Source organism: Xylocopa sonorina, unplaced genomic scaffold (genome assembly GCF_050948175.1).
Source record: "Xylocopa sonorina isolate GNS202 unplaced genomic scaffold, iyXylSono1_principal scaffold0263, whole genome shotgun sequence".
Taxonomy (NCBI): domain Eukaryota; kingdom Metazoa; phylum Arthropoda; class Insecta; order Hymenoptera; family Apidae; genus Xylocopa; species Xylocopa sonorina.
Window position 1 is genome coordinate 66,852 of NW_027490334.1, and position 7,783 is coordinate 74,634.

The 7,783-nt window shown below is 47.5% G+C and overlaps 1 non-coding gene across 1 annotated transcript; it reads right to left on the bottom strand.

Annotated features, from left to right (window-relative positions):
• Nucleotides 1-5,193: 5,193 nt before the first annotated feature.
• Nucleotides 5,194-5,348, bottom strand: LOC143432449 (5.8S ribosomal RNA). The gene has a single exon (XR_013103031.1). It is a non-coding gene; the product is annotated as a 5.8S ribosomal RNA (ribosomal RNA).
• Between the last annotated feature and the right edge of the window lie 2,435 nt (nucleotides 5,349-7,783).

The window sequence follows — 7,783 nt, forward strand, 5'->3', positions numbered from 1 at the left end:
TAAATAGTGAGATTAAATACTCTTTACAAAACTACAAGAATGGATACATACCTCCCTGTTATTATTATTTCATAAAGAATTCTAATTGCAATTATATAGTTCACTACGATAAAGAATATTTCTGAGGAAATTCTAAATATTAAATTAGAGAACGAAGCAAAACATTTTCAATAATTACGAATATGAAAAATACTTGAACATTCCGAAAGAAAGATGTTCTAAACAGGAGTTAGATAAATCAAACATTCAATTTCAATTCCAGAATTCATCTATAAGGGTTAAAATATTCTGAAAACATTAATTACAGTCTTTAAAGCAAGCAGTTGGACACTGTTTCAATTTTTAAGAAAATTGATGAAAGTCAACCATTTTGAAGTGGTCTGAATCTTTGCCGTTTGAGCAATAAGTTACTAACAAAAAACTGCATAAATTTCAGGCTTATAAACATATAGATTAAATCTTATGCAGACACGTTTATATCCGAGTTACTAAATAATAATCAACACTAAGTAATCATTTTAAAACTTAAACGATTACACCTCGCGTACTTTTAAAAATATTGCGAACGTGAAAAGTAAGTGGTTTATCAAAAACTCTTCTAAAAGAACGGACGAAGCCAATAGAAATCTTTGTTGAAGTAAGCAAGTTCTAAAGTTCTAAGTAACGCGATGGCCCTTATCTGCCTACATTTCATAGCAAGTAAGTTCTGAAGTTCTATAAAATCCGATGGATCTCCTCACTATCAACGTTTCAAAGGAAGTTCTCAAACTCTCAGTTCTACGTTTAGAGCTATGTGTGTTCTATATATCTATGTAAAGTGATGGTCCCTATCAGTTGTGACGGAAACCTATCTACAGTAAGTCAGGGAAGCTCGTAGGGGTTAATTATTCAAATGCATTAAGGTGTAAAACGTACCTCAATCTAAAGCGATCTATCGTTACAATGTATCCACTCACGTACAACATTTCGCGGGCTCGCGAACGCAAAAATAATCACCGAAACGGGGAGGTATTTCGAAACTGCGAAACTATATTTTCTTGGGCGCCAGCTGCTCAGAAAGCACCAAAGAAATAGACTACACGACCCCGGGAAACTTGGGGCGAAACAATGCTCGAAACTTCGAAATTCTACTCCTCTCGACTACGCCTAGCCGTGTACACACACTCGGGTCGCGGGATACTTAATGGGCTCTCACGTTTTCTTCTTTAGTTTCCTTGAATTCGCTGGTGGTCCTCAGGTCTCCTGAATCCTCCTCTGGGCTCCTTGGTGGGACGGGCTGTACGCTTCGGTATTGTTCGGGGCCATCGATCAGTGGATTTCGGTGATCACCTCTTCTCGTCCACTCGGGTGTCTCACCTGCAGGGCCGCTGGATTTTTGACTTCTCTTTAGGTAATTAAGGGGGGGTTGAGGTTCTCCTCGCATTCCGAAGCATTATAAAGCATAGAAGCTGATAAGTATAATGCCCTGCATAATTGCTTACAGCTTATTATTTAATTTGAATCGTTGAAATGAGATGTGCAATCGCATGGTGTAATGCTTTAGGTATCTTTAGGTTGCTTTGAGGAGCAGACAATATGAAACCCCATTCCGCTGGAAGAAACAGCAGAATTCACAATCGGTTGCTGTGTAGGAGCACACGAGTATAATAACATGAATAGAAGATAACATGTTACATACTTTACCACCTTCGGAATACGGAATACCACCAAGGAAATACGTTTATTTGACACGTAGAGACTATGAAGCGCGATCCCGCTTTATGGATCCCTTCTATTGACATTCATTAAAAGTGTAGAAGCATATAAGCATATTGCTATGCATATAAGGTTACAGGTTGCTTACCTTGAAACGTTAAAAAGAGATGCGCTATCGCATTGCATGCAGGTTACGAACTCTATTGCATTGACAAGTAGACCCATTAAAGCGCAATTATGTTGCATGGACGGCGGACTTCACATTCTAATGAAGTATAATATCAGATAAGCATAGTGCTATGCATATAGGATTCCATCTTACTTACATTGAAACGCTGAAAGGAGATGTGCTATTGCATTGCATGGAGCATTAGAAATATACTGCTTTGACATGCAGACACTATAAAACGCCATCTAGTTGCATAGAACTGTAGAATTCACATTCTTTCAAATCGTAGAAGCAGACAGGCATAACTCTATGCATAGAAGAATACAACTTTCTTACTTTGAAACGTTGGAGTTATGAAGCATTAGAACTCTATTACTTCGATACGTAGACATTCAGAAACGCTATCTCGTATCAAGGAAGTGTGGGATCTACATTATTTTGAAGTGTAGGTGGAGATAAACATAACGCGTTGCATTGAATATTACAACCTATCATGAAACATTGAAATGAGATGCGACATCGCGTTGAATGAAGCAATAGAACTCTATTGCTTAGGCAAGTAGACATCTAAAAGCGCTATCCCTCTGCAAGGGAGTGTAGTGTTCACATTCTTTTTAAGGGTAGAAGCAGATAAGCATAACGCGATGCATAGAGCTTTACAACCTACGTACTTACTTTGAACTGTTGATATGAAATGGGATATCACGTTTTATGAAGCATTAGTACTGTATCGCATAGATTTGTAAACATCTAGATACGATATTCCGTATTCTACGATATTCCGTAGAAAGGAACTGTAGGATTTACATTCTTTTAGAGTGTAAGGTGACGTCAGGCGTAGCGCCTGCCACCCATCAGCCTCTTTGCCGCCTCCAGCATCAATTCGCGCACGCAGGCAACCTGCCGTACACGCCTGCAAATCCAGCAACCAGCAGCGTTCGCGTGCGTGCTAGTGCACGCGCTCACTCGAACCTACGAGCACCTCTGTCTCACTCACGCCAATACGCATCGCTGTCTCGCTTATACCAACGAGCAACTCTGTCTCACTCGCACTTTTAGGCATCGCCTTCTCGTTTCCATCTACGAGTTCCCATCCCCGCCTCCCTCGCACCGATGACTCCGTCTAGAAGGAAGAAGCCGTAGCCCGTCACCAGAATGGGGACTGTTCCCCATTTCAAGGAACCTCGAGACCAAGGCAGTCGAGGCACCGCCTGCTAACAGCTGGCCAAGCCCGGCGCCGGCGCAAAATCTGTTCCACCGGGTAGTCTGACCGAGCTTGCGGCGGGCTAGGCGCACATACAGTCGAGAATGGATTGGTTGCGGCCCGATACCGTACGAGTACCGTCCGCAGCCGAGCAGGCGACCGAGGGTCTGCCGCGTGTGCAAGATTGCGAAGCTATAGGCGCTCACTCGGGCCGTAGACCGACGCGCAACGGGTCGCGTCGTTCTACTAGGGGAGAAGTACACGACTATATCATCGGAACGTTCGCCGACGACGGCGTGCCGTTCACTGTGGAACCGCGAGGGTACCACCGGGGCATCGCGCGCCATCGAGAGCCCGTATCGTCGTCGATGTGTCTCTTCATTTGATCATTTGGGTTTCTCAAGTTTACACCTGAACGGTTTCACGTATTCTTGAACTCTCTCTTCAAAGTTCTTTTCAACTTTCCCTCACGGTACTTGTTCGCTATCGGTCTCGTGGTCGTATTTAGTCTTAGATGGAGTTTACCACCCACTTAGGGCTGCACTCTCAAGCAACCCGACTCTAAGGAGAGATCGTCCCGAAACGCGTACCGGTCGTTACGGGCCTGGCACACTCTGTGGATAAATGGCCCCATCCGAGATGGACTTGGACGCGGTTCGTTGTCTCGGGATAAACGGATCCTCCCGAACACTACATTTCCCAGTGGCGGAACCGCGGGATTCAGTGCTGGGCTCATTCCTGTTCGCTCGCAGCTACTAAGGAATTCCTGGTTAGTTTCTTTTCCACCGCTTAGTAATATGCTTAAATTCAGCGGGTAATCTCACCTAATCTGAGGTCGTCTCTACGTGACGCACGAAATTCATTCGTGCCATCGAACTCGCTTGCGGAGAGAAGGTAAGGAGATTCGTATGTATAATATATACAAGATGAGGAGAGAGCATCGGCGAACGGGGACGGCAGACGACGAAAAGAACTTTCGTCCATCTCCGACACAGCGATCCTTTGATTTACCGCTCGAGAAAACGGCAAGAAGAACTACACGCACCTCTTCGTTGTTGTTCTCGTCGAAGCGTTTTATACACCTCGCCAATGTCTTTCGTGTGTCGGTATTTCTTTTATATAAGATTCGTCAAAAATATAAAAAAAATACGAGACTCTCGCTAGACGACCAAGTTACCGGCGTTTCTTTAACATCCGTCCTCTTTATCGTCGTAGCTGCGAACGATCAACACCGTTTATACTCTCCAACGGTTCCACCTTCCGCGCGTTACACGCAGAGATCGAAACGGAGCGGCTCCTTTTCCCCCGATTTTATTACCCTGATCCTTCAGAACGAAGGACAGGCCGAGTTGGAGCGCCCTCACGAATAACGTTACGACATTACAACGCATTGACGGCCTATGTCCGAGTGACGTTCCGCGTGAGAGATCTTTTTTTTCCCTCGCGGAACATGTTATACACACGCGGAGAGAACAGAGATAACGGGTTATTCTGATCGAACACCCTGGGGCTGTACGAGGAGAACTTCGAACGATCGGATGCGCATCATCATCTCTCGCGTTACGACGATGTCGCTCTCTTTCTTATATATCTCTTCTCTCTCGACCGAGAATTCATCCGCGCTCTTGCGGCATGAAAAAAAATTCATTTTAAACGACGTCGAGCGCGCGGCATGTTCGTATCGTGCGCTAATGGCAGGTGAAGGCGATGCGTGTGGCGGGTGTGCGAATTCGGAACACGGAACAAAATCGGCAATCGAAACACGATCAAAGCGGTTCCCCGTGGGCGGTCGCCTGTTTAACGGACGACTCACGACGCCACGAAGAACTCACGCGTGTTCCTAATTGACACACCGTCCAGTTCCATGAACACGTTTACGCACCCTGCACGCGCACACACGTTGCCAATCGCAGATTGCCTCGGCACGGTCACGGACGACTCAGACGAGCGTCCAACGATCGCTCGTACGTCGTGTGTCGCTTCTCTTCCTCCTTTTCTCGGTGCCGCCCGAACTAAGAAACGTTCGTAATTTAAATCGAGAATGAACGACGGCGAGCAGATTCCAGCACCGTAGGGAAAACAGATTCGACGAAGCGCAACGCAAGCAGTATTTTGGTTACGGGAACGACCCTCAGCTAGGCGTGGTCCAGGATTTGTATCCGTGGACCGCAATGTGCATTCGAAATGTCGATGTTCATGTGTCCTGCAGTTCACACGTTGACGCGCAATTAGCTGCGTTCTTCATCGACCCACGGGCCAAGTGATCCACCGTTCAGGGTAATCGTATATGTATATTTTATTGATCTTTAAGTCTCTTGGTACTAAAGTTCGAACAAGTCGATACCCAATCGTCTCCGGTGAACGAGACGCGGGCGTCGCCGAACCGTGGCGGTTTTCACCTCTCGACGGAGTTCGAGGCGACACGATATATCGGTCCTACGGATGAAACGCATACGCCAGTGGTTGGCGCGCAAGGTCTCCCTCAAAGTTACGAAAAATGCACACGCGCGTCCAGGTATGAAGAAAAAAAATCTTTCAAAAATTCGTTAGGACTCCTCCGAATTTGTACCAGCAGTCTCGAGGCGGTCTTTTTCCTCCCGACAACGCGAAGCGAGCATAAACTGTTCGAGTTCGCAACGGCGGGATTGCAGACTCTCGACAACGAGGACAACGGGCAACGCGGAATCGTCCCCTCTGGAACGAACGCGCGCGTCGAACTAAGAAGAAAAAAAACTAAACACACAGCGGCGTATTGCTTTCAAGATCGGCAGGACGCTCTCATTCGAGTGAACATAATAATGTTATCATCGATGGGACATTCGTCGCCTTCATGCACAGTCTCGAGGCGGTCTATAAAAGCTTTCTCCGGCAACACGAAGCGAGTATAAAATTATTCAATCTCGCAACGGCAGGTTTTGCTCAGACTCTCGACAACGAGGCTTGGTGCGAGCAACGAATCGTCCCCTCCGAACGAACAACGACGACAACGGTCTCTTCAAAATTCCAATACCATCCAGTCGTTTCGATTCCAACAAGGCTCAGGTAAACGAAAAAAAATTCGTACATTCGTTAGGACACTCTACCGTTCGCCCAACACAGCCTCGAGCGGTCTATATATTCACCCGACGACACGAAGCGAGCATAAATGATTCGAAAGCTCGCAACTTCGAAAGGTCGCTGGGTATCTTAGACTCTTGACAACCGGGGCTATTCCCGACGAATCGTCCCCTCCGAAAGGAACGGTACTATCGACCATCTTTAACAGGTTACGCGCGACGACACCACGCACGCTCCTAGCACGAATTCAAACCCCGTACAACATGAACCTTAAACTCAAACCCAGTATAACTTCAATCTTAAAATCAAACCCCGTATAACTTGAACCTTAAAATCAAACGCCGTATAACATAAACTTTAAACTCGATACCCGTATAACTTGAACCCAGAATAACTTGAACCTAATATAACTTGAACCCCATCTAATAAAACCAAACCTAAAACTAGCCTTTTTTTTTAACGTGGGGAAATCCTCATGGATCTCCCGGAGCTGGGGAACTCCGGGGGTATGCCGGACACTTACCGGCTAAAATCCCACGGTGATCGATCTCGGCGCTGCTGGGAGGGGACCGGGAACTCTGGACGAACAAGTCCGGTCCCCTGCCGCGCCGGGGTCCTCCATGGTGACTGGGAGGATCCCATTCCCCGAGAGGAGTGTGGTCGACAAGACACACTACCCCGTCTGAGGAATGAGCAATGGCTGGGCCACGCGGCCACCACTCCCGTCCCGGAGGACGCGTGCAATGTTCGGAAAAATCCCCCAATCGGACCGAACGCGCCCCCCGGACGACACCCGTGCAAAGACGTGGGGCACGACCTAAGTGGTCCACACCGCACGGGCGTCGTCGATGCCTCGGGCCAGGCGTGGGCCGGACGCACTGGGTGCCCCGGGTGCGTCAGACTCGATACCACGGCCCGACAAATGCCGAATCGTGGCCCCTGAGGCGTAATGGCCACCATCATGACACGCAGGCGCGGGGAAGGTGGCGAAGTTCCGCCCCGCGAAGGTTTCTTAGGAGCGACATCCACCCTAAAGTAGAAGCCCCCCATACCGTGAGGCGAAACGGGGCAAAAGTCTACGACGTCGACTCCTTGAGCAGCGTCGGGCAGGGATTGCTCCCTGACACGCTTGGCGGCCTCCTTCGCGACCATGGCCTCCTCGCAAAAGGAGATCATGGCCCGCACGACGCTTCCACGACCATGCATCACAGACAGGATGCTCAGCAACGAGAGGTCTGTACCCATCTCCGCCGCTAATGCCCGACGCGGCACCTCCCAGGCAGGACACTCCTGAAGAGTGTGCCGCGCCGAGTCCTCCGCAGCGCCACAATGGTGGCAATATTATAACACTATTGCTTCGAAACGTAGACATCTAGAAACGCTATCCCGCAGCAAGGTACAGTGGGGTTTACATGCTTTTGAAGTGTAGACGTGATATACATAACGCGTTGCTTTAAATTACATCTTACCATGAAACATAGATATGAGATAGGATTTCGTGTCTAATGAAGAATTGGAACTATATTGCTTTGATACGTAGACATCTGGAAACGCTATTTCGTCCCAAGGAAGTGTGGGCTTTACATTCTCATGAAATAGTGACGAGGTATACATAACGCATTGCATTAAATTATATCTTACCATGAAACATAGATATG